We start from the raw sequence: 16,416 nt of genomic DNA, 5'->3' as shown, positions 1-16,416 counted from the left end.
CAGGACCCTATTCGACGATTGGATGGTGGAAGGAGATTCAGGAGTAGCTTTCAATAGGGAACTGGATAAACACTTGAAGGGGAAAAGATTGCCGGGATATGGGGAAAGCGCAGGAAGTGGGACTGACAGAATCGCTGTTAGAGAGCGCGGGGGGAGGGGAAATGTCGGGATCGCTGTTCGAGAGAGCGGGTGCAGACTGGATGGGCCGAATGGCCTCCGTCCATGATTTATCATTGCACTCGTCACAGGTTTTCTACGCTGGCCCCTGCTAGCCTGGTTTATTTACAAAACTTGAAAATAGGTTGGATCTGGCCTTTCCCCTCTGGGACTTGTGCTCAAACTCCTGCCCTGACTGATGGGCCGGAAGTTACCTCTGATGGTTATATAGATAACAGATCATCTGTTTTAGTGATGTTGATTGAGGGATAAATATTGACCAGGACACCAGGGATAACTCCCCTGCTCTTCTTTGAAATAGTGCCCTGGGATCTTTTACGTCCAACTGAGAGAGCAGACGGGGCCTCGGTTTAACGTCTCATCTGACAGTGCAGCGCTCCCTCAACACTTCACTGGGAGTGTCAGCCTAGATTTGTGTGCTCAAGTTCCTGGAGTGGGACTGGGACCCACAACCTTCTGACTCCGAGGAGAGTGTGCAGCCCACTGAGCCACAGCTGACACCAGACGATGAGGGGTTTTGTTAGAGTAGGGAGAGAGAGAAAAACTGTTCCCACTGGCGAGTGGGTCAACAACCAGCAGTCACAGATTTAAAATCATGGGGGGGTTGTGGGGAGAAAGAGAGATGTTTACGCACAGATGTGGGGATCGGGAACGCTCGACCTGAAAAGGTGGTGGAAGTGGATTCCAGGAATAATTTGAGAGGGAGCTGGACGGTGCTGGAGGGTGAGGAACTGACAGGGTGACTGAAAGAGCAGGGCGATGGGACTAACCACAAAGTGTATTTATATAGCGCCTTTAACATAGTGAAACGTCCTAAGGCGCTTCACAGGAATATTATGAGATAAAAATTTGACATTGAGTCGCATAAGTGGAAATTAGCGCAGGGGCTCGGTCAAAGAGGTCGGTTTTAAGGAGCATCTTGAAGGAGGACAGAATGGTAGAGAGGCGGAGAGGTTTAGGGAGGGAGTTCCAGAGCTTGGGGCCCAGGCAACAGAAGGCACGGCCACCGATGGTGGAGCGATTATAATCAGGGATGCTAAGTACGACTGCTCTGTCAAAGACCCAGCACAGGCTCGACGGGATGAATTGCTTCCGTCTGTGCTGTAAGTTCCTATGAATCTGTGGTTTCTAAGAGTGTTTGAGATGTTGAAATTGGCCTCGGTGAATGAGGGGGAGAAGCTTGCTGGTTCCTGAGCACTGTCCGGTGCCGTGTGGCGCGTGTACACACGGCTCGTGCACACACGGCTCGTGCGGACAGGATCAGACCCGGTTGCAATGCCCCACATGGTTGAACAGCCCGTCGACATTTACTGTCTGTGCTTAAGATAATTGGCAAAAGAACCAATTTGAATCTAGAACTCGTCTCAGAATAAGGGGCCGCCCATTCAAAACAGAGATAAGGAGGAATTTCTTCTCTCAGAGTGTCTTGAAACTTTGGAATTCTCTACCCCAGGAAGCTGTGGAGGCTGGGTCATTGAATATATTTAAGGCTGAGAGACAGATTTTTGAGCAATAAGGGAGTAAAGGGTTATGGGGAGCGGGCGGGGAAGTGGAGCTGAGTCCAAGATCGGATCAGTCATGATCTTATTGAATGGCGGAGCAGGCTCGAGGGGCCGAATGGCCGACTCCTGCTCCTATTTCTTATGTTCTTATGAACCAGAATTTTTTTTTATATAAACGAAGTGAGTTATGATGATCTGAAGCCTGCTGCCTGAAAGGCCGACGGAAGCAGATTCAATAGTGACTTTCAAAAGGAAATTGGATGCATAGTTGAAAAGGAAAAAAAATAATTACAGGGTCATGGGGAAAGAGCTGGCTGGAGGGGGTGGGCGGACTAATTGGATCGCTCTTTCAAGGAACCGGCACAGGCACGATGGGCCGAATGGCCTCAGTTTGAGCAGTAGGATTCAATGATGCACATGAAGAACATCACGTTGGTGAAGTAACGTTGGACTGGTCTCAAAGCCAGAGTTACTGCCATTAGTGGGAGGGGAGGGGAGGGGGGGGGTGCAGACGGAGGCAGGGGAGGGGGGGGCGTTTGAGAAAGAGAACCAAAAGGGGGAAAAAGACAGAAACCATGAAACAAGTGCCTTCCCCATCCACAAACCCGGTGTTTAAAAATAGCAACGACAATTCTTGGAATTGACGGAATTTATTCCAACTCTAATCGGGTCTGTCTATCTGTCTGCTATTACAGAGCCTCTGCAGTGAGAGGCAGGAGCATGTATTTTTATACGCACACACACAGCACACTTAATTGTATTTAAAAATACAAACCTTGTAATTTTCACGTTCTGATGTCAGACTGAGCACCAGCACAACCTGTAATTTGCAGCCTCCGGTGTCAGTCAGGCGCAGTTTTATTTAGAAAGCGCAGTTGGTTTCTGCTTCCCCCCCACCCCCCCCTCCCCCGAGTTCGACAAACCCGTACACTGCCGCCCCTCCATCCCGTGGTGCAAAGAGAGGGTCTCGAGGGAAATAAGCCGCATTGTCCGGGCAACTAGCGATGGGCAGTAAATGCCAGCCACGCCAGCGATGCCCACTTCCCGAGAATCTTTACATTCTTTTAAAGTTGTTCAGGGGCAACATTACACGAGAGATAAAAGTATGGCATGCATATAAAGAAAGACTTGCATTTCATCATCAGAGGCTGTCCCTCGAAATCGAGGAAGACTTGCTTCCACTCAGGTGAGTTCTCAGGTGACTGTACAGTCCAATACGGGAATTACAGTCTTCGTCACAGGAGGTGCACGAAAGCATGGGCCTTACACTAAACATCCGTAAGACAAAGGTCCTCCACCAACCTGACCCCGCCACATAGCACTGACCCCCAGTCATCAAGATCCACAGCGTGGCCCTGGACAACGTGGACACTTTCCTTACCTCGGGAGCCTACTATCAGCAAGGGCAGACATCGATGAGGTTCAACACCGCCTACAGTGCGCCAGCACAGCCTTCGGTCGCCTGAGGAAGAGAGTGTTCGAAGACCACGCCCTCAAACCTGGCACCAAGCTTATGGTCTACAGGGCTGTAGTGATACTTGGATTTATATAGCACCTTTCACGACCACCGGACGTCTCAAAGCACTTTACAGCCAATGAAGTACTTTTGGAGTGTAGTCACTGTTGTGATGTAATATACATCGATTGTGCAGCACACAAATGGGCCATTTGGCCCAATGGGTCGACACGAGCCTCCTCCCACCCCTCTTCATCTCACCCTATCAGCATTCACCTCAACTATTGTATGTGGTAGCCAATATTCCCTTATTGCTTTTCTTGGGTGTGCTGCCTCTTTAAGGGAACATGTGGCTCATTCACTTTCCCGCGTGTGACCGCACAGCTTATCGGGAACGTTGGTGGCCATGAGTTCCACATCCTCTCCACTCTGGGTAAAGAAGTTTCTCCTGAATTCCCCATTGGATTGATTTAGATTTATGGCCCCTAGTTCAGGTCTCCCCCACAATTGCAAATATCTTCTCTACATCTACCCTATCAAACCCCTTATAGAATCATAGCCATTACAGCACAGAAGGCAGCCATTTGGCCCATCGAGTCCATGCCGGCTTTCTGTAGTACAATCCAGTCAGTCCCATTCCCCTGCTCTATCCCCGGAGCCCGGACATTTATCTCCCCTGCCCCCCTTTGGAAATCATTGATCGTCTCCACTGCCATCTCCCTTGTTGGCAGCGTGTTCCAGTCCATTAACACTCGCTACATAAAAATGTTCTTCCTCACATCCCTCCCCACCCCCCCTCCCCACATATCGCTTGCCCGAAATCCATGTCCCCTAGTCCTTGTACCACCAGCTAATGCGAACAGCTTTTGTGTGTCATAATCCTAAAGACCTTGATTAGGTCAGCTATCAGCCTTCAGTGCAGTGGTTATATTACTGGATCAGTATCCCGAGAATGAGATTTCAAATCCCACCAGGGTATTTTGAGATGTTTTGAATTCAGTTTTTTTTTAAATCCGAAAATAAAAAGCTGGCATCGGTAAGACTGACTGCCGAGATGACAAATTGATGTCAAGAATCCAATCGGTTCACCAACATCTTTCTCGTGAAGGAAACCCACCGCCCTTACCCGGCCTGGGTCGATAGGTGACTCCAGTCTCCACACCAACGTGGTTGACCCTGAAGCAGCCCAGCAAGCCACTGTGTCATGGCAGTGAGGGATGGGCAGGAAACACTGGCCTCGCCACCGATGCCCACATCCAGAGAATCTCCAAGTTGTTCAGGGGGCCAATTATGGCAGCACTCCTGGTTCCTTGGGCAGTCTCGGCCTTGCAATTTGCAGCAGGGCCTGGAAACTCTGACACACGGCAGCCCAAAACGTCCGAGGACCACGTACGCACCTGCTTATAACAAGTGTTTTATATTACGGAGGGGGAGGAAGTGCCCCTTTTGCCTCCTGCGACGTTTGGCAAATACACTCCGCTTCCCCCTCCCCTCCCAAGCGATTGAAATATCCAAACATATTTCACAGCTGCTGCCGGGAGATTTTGTTGAAATATTTTCTATCACGGAGCGTTATGCAGCTCAGAGCTTGTAAACCATGGCTCTCTTTTCAATGCACACAGGCAGACAACAGAAAACCCACCCCCGAGCTGACTCATTTTAACAAGAATTTGCACAACACAAAGAAAATCGTGTCTCTCGTTGATTTCTGATCGCATCAAACGCCACTCACACCCCCCACACACACACACACACACACACACACACACACACACACTGATGTCCCAATTCAATGGTCAACTGGGGTGCCATAGGGCTTCCAAACAGGGAGGGCGAGAGTTCAAAGGCCAAGGCACCATCGGCCAGACTTGACCACCAAGCATCGAGCTCGGTGCTGGCTCCAGCAGCCGGGATGGTGGTCTTTTTATTTTTTATTTATTCGTTCCTGGGATGTGGGCGTCACTGCCAAGGCCGGCATTTATTGCCCGTCCCTAATACCCCACGAGAAGGTGGTGGTGAGCCGCCTTCTTGAGCCGCTGCAGTCCATGTGGTGAAGGTGCCCCACAGTGCTGATCTTTGACCCAGCGGTTTGATACAACGCAGTGTTTCGCTGAGCCATTTCAGAGGGCCGTTAATGGTCAACCACATCGCTGTGGGTCTGGAGTCACATATCGGCCAGACTGGGTAAGGGCGGCAGATTTCCTTCCTTGAAGGACATTAGTGAACCAGATGGGTTTTTAATGACAATCCGGTGCTTTCATAGTCACCATTACTAGCTTATTAATTCCAAATTTATTTAAATTTAAATTCCCCAGGCTGCCGTGGTGGGATTTGAACCCATGACTCCAGATCGTTAGTCCAGGCCTCGGGATTACTGGCCCAGTAACATCACCACTATACTACCGCACCCTACTAATAAGTCCATTCTTTTATCTCTGCAGCCTGGATTTGACTCGAGCTCAGGGTGATTACAAGAATATTTTTCTCGCTGCAAGGGTCCTTTGTCAAATGGGTTTATGCCGTTGCAATCTAGTTCCCAATTGGGTGGAACCCAGCAGCACAAAGCTGCTCTTAAACCACAAAATTCAGCTGTGAGATGCTATAGGGTGTTGGCGATCAGAACGGAGCCACACACATACCTTACTTGTCCTGGTATGGTTTGATGGGACAGTGTAGAGGGAGCTTTACTCTGTATCTAACCCCCTGTACCTGCCTTGGGAGTGTTTGATGGGACAGTGTAGAGGGAGCTTTACTCTGTATCTAACCCCTGTACCTGCCCTGGGAGTGTTTGATGGGACAGTGTAGAGGGAGCTTTACTCTGTATCTAACCCCCTGTACCTGCCCTGCGAGTGTTTGATTATGCACTTGGTGCCAGAAATGGAAGAGTGTTTATTTTCCTTCACCTTAATGAGAACATTATATTTTTAAGTTCTTAAATAGGTTCCACATTTTGGCAGCATGTAGTTCAATATCTTTCCAGCTCAGACTCCACCATTCATCATTAGCTCGTGATTAGGTCAGTACCACTGGCAGTTATAAACTCCCCTCCACTTTGACAGAATTTCCTGTCTGTTTCTATTATATGGAATAAAAATTCTCAGAAAAACTCAGGGCTTGCTTGTCTAGAAAGGAAGCATTTCGATAGCGCCTTTCACGACCTCCGGATGTCCCAAAACGCTTTACAACCAATGAGGTACTTTTTGAAGCATAGTCACTGTTGTAATTTTGGAAACACAGCAGCCAATTTGCGCACAGCAAGCTCCCACAAACAGCAATGTGATAACGACCAGATTGTCCGTTTTAGTGATGCTGGTTTGAGGGATAAATATTGCCCCAGGTCACCGGGGAGAACTCTCTGCTCTTCTTCAAAATAGTGCCATGGGATCTTTTATAGCCACCTGAGAGAGCAGACGGGGCAGCAGTTTAACATCTCATCCAAAATACGGCACCTCTGACAGTGCAGCCCTTCCTCAGCACTGCACTGGAGTGTCAGCCTAGTTTCGCTGGAGTGGGACTTGAACCCACAACCTTCTGACTCAGAGACAAGAGTACCGCCCACTAAGCCATGGCCGACATGCTATGGTTTCTGAATGAAGCAGGTACTGACCCTGGGAATACAGACAGAAGCTAGAATTACATAGAACTTACACCACAGAAACTATTCTTTGGTACCAAGAGTTCTATGCTCCACACAAGCCTCCTCACTCCCCTCTTCATCTAACTCTTTATATAAACTTCTTATCAAAACCCCAGCTTGTCAAGTTTGGAGGTTAGAAGAATGAGAGGTGCTCTTATTGAAACGTATAAGATTCTGAGTGGGCTGGACAGGGTAGATGGAGAGAGGAAGTTTCCCCTCATGGGGGAATCTAGAACTAGGGGGCACAGTTTCAGAATAAGGGGCCGCTCATTTCAAATGGAGATGAGGAGGAATTTCTTCTCTCAGATGGTCGTAAATCTGTGGAATTCTCTGCCCCAGAGAGCTGTGGAGGCTGGGTCATTGAATATATTTAAGGTGGAGATAGACAGATTCTTGAATGATAAGGGAATGAAGGGTTATGGGGAGAGGGCAGGGAAGTGGAGTTGAGGCCAGGATCAGATCAGCCTTGATCTTATTGAATGGCAGAGCAGGCTCGAGGGGCCGAATGGCCGACTCCTGCTCCTATTTCTTATGTTCTTATGCACTTCTGTTTGGAGTTGATGGTGAAGATTTATTTTCAAAGGAAAAATCATAAAATCTTACAGCACAGATGGTGACCACTCGGCCCATCGAGCCTGTGCCGGCTCCATGACAGAGCGATCCCATCAGTCCCACTCCCCTGCCCTTTCCCCACAGCCCGGCACATTTTCCCTTCACCTATTTATCCAATTCCCAGTTTGAAAGTCACTATTGAATCTGCTCCCACCGCCCTTTCAGGCAGCGCGTTCCCGATCACAACAACTCGTCTCCTGCCCAGTTTACTCCGAATGGCACCTGTGACCATTTACTCTCGTTGGACAACAGGGCTTCTTCCAAGTGGCCATGCATAATTAGGGGGCTTGGACGGTGAGTGTCAGCGGGTTTCTGCATCCCAGAGTGGGGCCATCACATCTCGGGCCTGCTCCCTCCCTCACCCAAACTCCCCACACGCACACTTTCCAGTCGGAGCCAGCAGTAAGGAGCACGGGCCCCGACTGACCTTTCACCCTCTCCCCTGCTCAGGGAGAAATCTGGAATTCTCCACCCAACCGCCACTCCTCCAAAAAAGGTTGTGGATGCTGGAGGTCAATTGGAGCTTTCAAGACGGAGATGGATTGATTTTTGTTGAGTACGGGTATCAGGGATATAGAGCAAAGGCGAGTCAGTGGAGTGTGGAGGTGTAGACCATCTGTGATCTGACTGAATGGTGAAACAGGCTCGAGGGGCTGAATGGCCTCCTCCTTTTCCTCTATCATCGAGGATAATGGCAGTGTACAAATTGATCCATTTATATAGCGCCTTTCACATCTCCAGGACGTCCCAAAGCCCTTTACAGCCAATGAAGTACTGTTGGAGTGTAGTCACTGTTGTAAGGTTGGAAACACGGCAGCCAATTTGCACACAGCAAGCTCCCACAAACAGCAATGTGATAATGACCAGATCATCTGGGTTTTTAAAATGTTTTTAAGTGATGTTGATTGAGGGATAAATATTGGCCCAGGATGCCGAGGAGAACTCCCCTGTTCTTCTGCAAAATGGTGGCCGTGTGATCTTTTACGTCCACCGAGGGGGAAGACAGGGCCTGGGTTGAATGTCCCATCGGACTGCCTCAGCACAGCCCAGGTTATGGTGTGTATGGTTTAATACCACATTGGATGGTGCATTTATCACCAGGCCAGACGCAACCACAGCTTATCAGCACCTTATTTGGGTATGAATGGGGCACTCGTCTCTTCAAGGGTCACTATCGGTTTTCGTATCTATTCTCGAGACGATATTTTCACAGACTTTAATAGCAACTTAGTGGCACTCCATTTCCTTCACTGACTGAGATGGTTAATCTCGACAACACCTGTATCAAAGTCATTTCATCTCAAACAGCGCAGCATTAGCCCAGCTGCCAGTTTTATTGCAAGTGTGTCATTTTGGGAGATTCCTTTTCAAATGGCAACATTTCACATGATGGGATTAAGAAAGGAAAGAGATACTGCATTTTTTTTAAACCCTCCTCATCATGTTAAGGAACTTAAAAAACAGGAGCAGGAGTCGGCCATTCGGCCCCTCGAGCCTGCTCCGCCATTCAATAAGATCATGGCTGATCTTCGACCTCAACTCCACTTCCCCGCCCGATCCCCATATCCCTCGATTCTCCCCCCCCCCCCCCCTAGAATCCAAAAATCTCTCGATCTCTGTCTTGAATATACTCAACGACTGAGTCTCCACAGCCCTCTGGGGCAGAGAATTCCAAAGATTCACCACCCTCTGAGTGAAGAAATTTCTCCTCATCTCAGTCCTAAATGGCCGACCCCTTATCCTGAGACTGTGACCTCTGGTTCTAGACTCTCCAGCTCGGGGGAAACATCCTCCCCACATCTATCCGGTCAAGGATATCCCTAAGCACTTCACAGCCAATAAAAAACAGACTTGCATTTATATAGCGCCTTTCACGACCTCAGGACATCCCAAAGCGCTTTACAACCAATGAAGTACTTTTGGAGTGTGGTCACTGTTGTAATGTGGGAAACACAGGAACCAATTTGGGCACAGCAAGATCCCACACACAGCAATGTGATAATGACCAGGTAATCTGTTTTAGTGATGATGATTGAGGGATAAATATTGGCCCCAGGACACCGGGGAGAACTCCCCTGCTCTTCTTCGACATAGTGCCATGGGATCTTTTATACCCACCTGAGAGTGTGGTCACTTTTGAAATGTCGCATGACACGGCAGCCAATTTGCATTTGGTTTCTCTGTGGGTTCTGTATTCTCCCACAATTCATCCAAACCTTCCCCCGCACCCCACCCTGCTCACACCTTCCCCCCCACACTGCACCCTGCTCCCGCACCCCACCCTGCTCACACCTTCCCCCCCACACTGCACCCTGCTCCCGCACCCCAACCTGCTCACACCTTCCCCACCCTCCCGCACAGCATCCTGCTCCCACACCCCACCCTGCTCACACCTTCCCCCCCACACTGCACCCTGCTCCCGCACCCCACCCTGCTCACACCTTCCCCCCCCGCACAGCATCCTGCTCCCACATCCCACCCCACCCAAACCCTCTCGCACCCCACCCTGCTCAAACCATGTCCCCCCCACACAGCATCCTGCTCCCGCACCCCACCCAAACCCTCCCGCACCCCACCCTGCTCAAACCATGTTCCCCACCCCACCCTGCTCACACCTTCCCCCCCCGCACCGCATCCTGCTCTCACACACACACACACACACACACACACACACACACACACACACCCCCACCCCACCCTGCTCAAACCTTCTCTGTGGGTTTCCCGCTCTTGGTCGCCTTTGCGGAGGCTCAGAATCTCACAACACAGGAGGCCATTCGGTCCATCATGTCGGCTCTTTGAAGGGCAGTCTAATTAGTCCCACTCCCTCCTGCTCTTTACCCACAGCCCTGGAATCATATTTCCTTTTCAAATATAGATCCAATTCCCTTTTGAAAGTGAACATTGAATCCGCTTCCTGCGCCGTTTCAGATCATAACAACTCGCTGCATTAAAGAATTCTCATCCCCCCTCTGGCTCGTTTGCTTTTTAGCTTCAATCTGTGCTCTCTGGTTCCCGACCCCCCTGCCACTGGAAACAGTTTCCCCTTAATTACTCTCAAAATCCCTAATCATTTTGAACACCTCTATCAAATCACCCCTGAACCATCTCTGTTCAAAGGAGAGCAATCCCAGCTTCTCCAGTTTCTCACATGGCTCTGGTTGGGATGGAGTGTAGAATGTTTCAGTGTAAGGGATGTCGCAGTTGTGTGAGGCGGACTGGTTGGGCTGGGTGCTCTTTACCTTTCCGCCATTGTTCATTGTTCATGGGTTTATTTGTAACCTTCAGGGCTGCTGACCGAGGGCCGTGTGGCTCTTTGTCGGCCGGCACGGACACGATGGGCCGAAATGACTTTCTGCGCTGTAAATTTCTATGTTTCTGTTTCTGAAGAGGCCAGAATTGGAGGAGCACTGCTGCAGGGAGAAGGGATTATCCCATCTCTTTTCAAAAATGAAATGAAAAGCACACTGCCACATGTAGTTGATTTTGCACAATATAGATTATATTGGAACTGTATAGATCAATGGCGATCCAATAACGGACAGGTGCGCAGTTTTAGTGCAGGATATCGCTACATTCAGGGGTGGATTAATATCATCGCCATAGGTAGTCCCTCAGAATCGAGGAAGACTTGCTTCCACTCTAAAAGTGAGTTCTCAGGTGACTGAACAATCCAATACAGGAATTACAGTCTCTGTCACAGGTGGGACAGACAATGGTTGAGGGAAGGGGAGGGTGGGACTGGTTTGCCACACGCTCCTTCCGCTGCCTGCGCTTGGTTTCTGCATGCTCTCGGCGACGAGACTCGAGGTGCTCAGCGCCCTCCCGGATGCTCAAATGGCCTCCTTTGGTGCTGTAAATTTCTATGTTTATATAACTGAAGTCAGTCATCCCTGATACCATGCTGCCCCCTCTCCCAGGCCTTCACTTCCTTCCTAAAGTGTGGTGCCCAGAATGGGACACAATCCTCCAGCTGGAGCCCAACCAGTGTTTTATAAAGTTTAGTGTAACTTGTTACTAATAAAGCTCAGGATACCCTGGGATTGGCATTACCCACCCAGTCTCCACTGTAGTGAGGTAGGTGAGCAGGGCAGCACCCACTTTACCCCTTCAACTCCCCCAACCCGCCCAATAAACGGCCACGATTGGATCGTGGCGCACAGTGAAATGCGTTAGCGAGCTCCCGCCGTGCCACCCAATACCACAGCTTGTGCCACTCCCATGCCACCCACTTGTTAACCAACCTATCAAACCCGCTTATGAAAGCATTCTGCCGGCACAAACCAACCTTAGTGGGAGAGCACAAGATTACAGCGGGCTGCTTATCTATATCATCGCAACAGGAAAGGGCCAGAGACACACAACAGGTCAAGCTGATTATCGCACAGATGCAGCTCTTCACCAGAAAGCCATTCTACACAACCTTTTACCCATTTTCTCTCTCTCAGATGCTAACTGGCCTGCTGTGCATTATTTTTCTGGTTTTAGAAGTATGTAGAAATTTACAGCGCAGAAGGAGGCCATTTCGGCCCATCGTGTCCACGCCGGCCGACAAAGAGCCGCACGGCCCTCGGTCAGCAGCCCTGAAGGTTACATATAAACCCATGAACAATGAACAATGGCGGAAAGGTAAAGAGCACCCAGCCCAACCAGTCCGCCTCACACAACTGCGACATCCCTTACACTGAAACATTCTACACTCCATCCCAACCAGAGCCATGTGATCTCCTGGGAGAGGCAAAAACCAGATAAAAACCTAATTGGGGAAAAAAAATCTGGGAAAATTCCTCTCCAACCCATCCAGACGATCGAAACTAGTCCAGGAGATTTCCCTGGCCGTATTCTATTCCCTGCAGTACTTACCATTATATCTGCACGGCCAACAAAAGGTTATCCAGTCTAATCCCAATTACCAGCTCTAGGTCCGTGACCCCGCAGGTTATAGCACTTTAAGTACCCATCCAAGCACCTTTTAAATGTGGTGAGGGTTTCTGCATCCACCACTTTTCCAGGCAGTGAGTTCCAGACCCTCTGCGTGAAGAAGCCCCCCTCAAATCCTTCCACCAACCACCTTAAAACTATGCTCCCTCGTAATTGACCCCTCCACCAATGGAAATAGGCCCTTGTTATCCACTATATCCAGGCCCCTCAAAGTTTTGTACACCTGAGATACACCTCCTCTTGCCTCCTCTGTTCCAATGAGAACAAACCCAGCCTATCCAATCTGTCCTCATAAGCTAAGATTCTCCATTCCAGGTTTCATTTCATGTTTCCAGCATTCACGGGCTGTATTTCCCACATTACAACAGTGACCACACTCCAAAAGTACTTCATTGGCTGTAAAGCACTTCGAGACATCCGGTGATCGTGAAAAGCACTATATAAATCCAAGTCTTTCTTTCTTTCATCTCGCCTGTCTTTTCAAATTTAAATCGACAACTGTTGTCTTAGTAATTATAAAGAAAAAGAAAGAAGTTGCATTTCTATAGCGCCTTTCACAACCTCAGGACATCCCAAAACGCTTTACGGCCAATGAATTACTTTTGAAGTGTAGTCACTGCTGTAATGTGGGAAACATGGCAGCCAATTTGTGCACAGCAAGCTCCCACACACAGCAATGAGATAAATGACCAAGATGTTGTGTTTTAGTGATGCTGGTTGAGGGATAAATATTGGCCCGGGGAGAATTCCCCTGCTCTTCTGTGAAATAGTGTCATGGGATCTTTTACATCCACCTGAGGGGGCAGATAGGGCCTTGGTTTAATGTCTCATTCGAAACACGGCCCCTCCGACAGTGCGGCACTCCCTCAGTACCCCCAGGTGTGTCAGCCTGGAATGTGCACTCAATCTCTGGTGCGGGACTCAAACCCACAACCTTCTGACTCTGTGAGGTCCCTGCTCTGCTGATGCCGATTATCAGAAACACCTTCTCGGGGGAAGTTTGAAAGATCACCACTTTGGCAGATCTTCCCTTCTCCAAGCACTCGAATATTCTGATCATTTTCAGCACCCCCAAAAAAACTCTACCGTGTATTATTATTCAGGTTGCAATTAATAATTAGCTTAAAAAATTATCCGTCGAGAACGGAATACATGCCGGGAAATTTCTCTGTGGGTTGTCATGATCGGCCAAAACCTTGGCTACAGGCACAAACAGCAATTCTCCTGATCTTATAAGAACATAAGAAATAGGAGCAGGAGTCGGCCATTCGGCCCCTCGAGCCTGCTCCGCCATTCAATAAGATCATGGCTGATCTGATCATGGACTCAACACCAGAAGAACACAACATATTCAGATTAAAAAAAAAACAGAAAAGCCCATCTAAAACTCTGCTGACCCGTGTCCTAACTCGCACCAAGTCCCGCTCACCCATCACCCCCTGTACTCACTGCCCTGTGTCCTAACTCACACCAAGTCCCGCTCACCCATCACCTCCTGTGCTCACTGCCCAGTGTCCTAACTCGCACCGAGTCCTGCTCACCCATCACCCTCTGTGCTCACTGACCCATGTCCTAATTCCCTAATTCGCACCGAGTCCCGCTCACCCATCACCCCCTGTGCTCGTTGCCCCATGTCCTAACTCGCACCGAGTCCCGCTCACCCATCATCCCCTGTGCTCGTTGCCCCATGTCCTAACTTGCACCGAGTCCCACTCACCCATCACCCCCTGTGCTCGTTGCCCCATGTCCTAACTTGCACCGAGTCCCACTCACCCATCACCCCCTGTGCTCACTGCCCCGTGTCCTAACTCGCACCGAGTCCCACTCACCCATCACCCCCTGTGCTCACTGCCCTGTGTCCTAACTCGCACCGAGTCCCACTCACCCATCACCCCCTGTGCTCACTGCCCCATGTCCTAACTCGAAACAAGTCCCACTCACCCATCATCCCCTGTACTCACTGCTCCGTGTCCTAATTCCCTAATTCGCACCGAGTCCCGCTCACCCATCACCCCCTGCGCTCGCTGACCTACATTGGCTCCCAGTACAGCAATACGTCGATTTTAAAATTTGCATCCTTCTTTTCAAATCCCTCTGTGGTCTCGCCCCTCCCTATCTCTGCAACCTCCTCCAGCCCCACAACCCCCAACCGGAGATCTCTGTGCTCCTCTAATCCTGGCCTCTTGTGCATCCCCATTTCCATCACTCCACCATTGGTGGCTGTGCTTTCAGCCACTTAGGCCCCAAGCTCTGGAACTCCCTCCCTAAACCTCTCCACCTCTCTCTCCTCCTTTAAGAGGCTCCTTAAAACCTCTCTTTGACCGAGCTGTCCTAATATCTCTATCTGGCTCGATGTCAAATTGTGTTTCATTACTTGCCTGTGAAGTGCCTTGGAATAGTTTACTACATTAAAGGTGCTATATAATTGTAAGTTGTTGTTGAAATTAGATAAATGCTATTTAATAATAGCATAAAATAATCAAATATGCAAATAAGAGATGAGATAAATACTGCCCTTAAAATACAGTATTTTTTTTTAAAAACTGGCCTTAAAATATTTATAAATGCATTGGTGCACAATCATATTTAACCCTTCATGCTTCATTGTCATAACCGTGTAGGGCTGTGGGGAGAGAGCCAGGTAGTGGGATCATTCTGGACTGCTCCAGCAGAGAGCCGTCACAGACACGATGGGCCGAATGTGCTGTACACTTCTACGGTGCAAATTAACACTTTCAATATCGGGCCCGTTCAATTGATTTTCATTTTAAAATATCACCTACAGATCTTATTTTTTAAAAAGCGCAGTTCCGTATTTTTAAAATGGGTTTGCAATCCATCTCACCCCTTTTAAAGAACTTGCATTTAATGGTGCTCATCACTTCGCTGCGAAGCATCTCCAAGCACTTCTCAATCTATTACCGGAGCACCGGAGCAATCTATTACGTAGGAACGCACATCAGCCATCCAGCACACAGACAAACAGCAGGGACCCATTAATCGGTTGTAGGTGGTGTTGGTTGAGGGGCAAATGTTGCCAGGACATCGGGAGAACTCCCTGCTCTGATAATGTGATGGAATCCTTAATGTCCATCTGAACTGTCGGTATAGCCGAGGCCTGGCTCCAACAGCTCACCCAACAATTAAATGTCAGCCAACAGTCCTGAAGTGAAGCTTCAACCCATAACTGCGAGCCAAGCGGACAAGAACTCCCATCTCTTCAACGCTATATATAAATCGCCGATTTGTCCTTTTAATATATCTCAACGACTTCTTACAATCATCAAATGGCACATTTAACACACACACACACAACACAACACATAGATATCTTTCTGTGGTTATAAAGACGCCACTAACCTGACACTGTGGCACCGATATCCCCCAAATCCACTCTTCTGGCGTTTTCTGATTAAAACTTCAGTACACTCACACAAAAAAATCCAGCCCAGGGGATGATAAAAAAAAAACTGGACACGTTTGTTGGAGCCGGATTAAAATAAAATATTTGGTGCCTTTTCAAATGCACTGCCTCATCTTCCTTTTGGGGTTGTAAAGCGAACGCGGGGCAGCCTGTAAAGACCAAGTCAGTAACACACACACATATATAGAGGGAGGGAGAGCGAGGAGGAGGAGGAGGAGGAGGAGAGAGTGCAGAGGACACAGTCCTCTCAATAGAATACTGTACCAGAGATCCCAGCTCTGACAGCCCGTGTCAGTTGTTGCGGTGCCAAGTGTCCGGCCTCATTACACTGTCCGCGGCCCTTGGCCTTGGGTTTAGGTGGGCAGTGGGCAGTGGGGAAGCCCCTCTCTCTCCCTCTCTCAGTCTGACAGCGCTCTGTGCCGCGGCCCCACGTGAGCCTCCAGCTGATGTGTTTGTTGCAAAAAACTTCCTTCACTTTCACGGGCCTCCGCCTCGCTCCCATTGGTCCGCCCCGCGTTCCCTCATCAGCATACCGCCTCCGGTTGGCCGCGGCGCTTCCTGTATCAATTCCTCCTCCCCTGCCTGATTGGCCGCCCTCCGCAGTCTCTCCTCCCATTGGCCGGCGCGCCTGTCGCTCAGTCCCGCCTGTCAATCATCTCGGGCGGCA

At 49.4% G+C, this 16,416-nt stretch overlaps 1 protein-coding gene across 3 annotated transcripts in view; it reads right to left on the bottom strand.

Annotated features, from left to right (window-relative positions):
• mef2b (myocyte enhancer factor 2b) overlaps nt 1–16,187 on the bottom strand; it is a 140,156-nt gene extending 123,969 nt beyond the window's left edge. For 2 of the 3 annotated variants that reach the window (XM_070859539.1, XM_070859541.1), the window contains exon 1: nt 16,014–16,187. The gene's annotated coding sequence lies outside the window, so the exon portion shown is untranslated. Of the gene's footprint in view, nt 1–15,685 lie in introns of all 3 variants that reach the window. The other variant, XM_070859540.1, reaches the window with a different exon arrangement.
• Nucleotides 16,188–16,416: the final 229 nt, after the last annotated feature.

Source organism: Pristiophorus japonicus, chromosome 18, assembly GCF_044704955.1.
Source record: "Pristiophorus japonicus isolate sPriJap1 chromosome 18, sPriJap1.hap1, whole genome shotgun sequence".
Classification (NCBI taxonomy): Eukaryota; Metazoa; Chordata; class Chondrichthyes; family Pristiophoridae; genus Pristiophorus; species Pristiophorus japonicus.
Note: the sequence above shows the minus strand (reverse complement) of the source record. Positions and strands in the feature narration are given on the sequence as shown.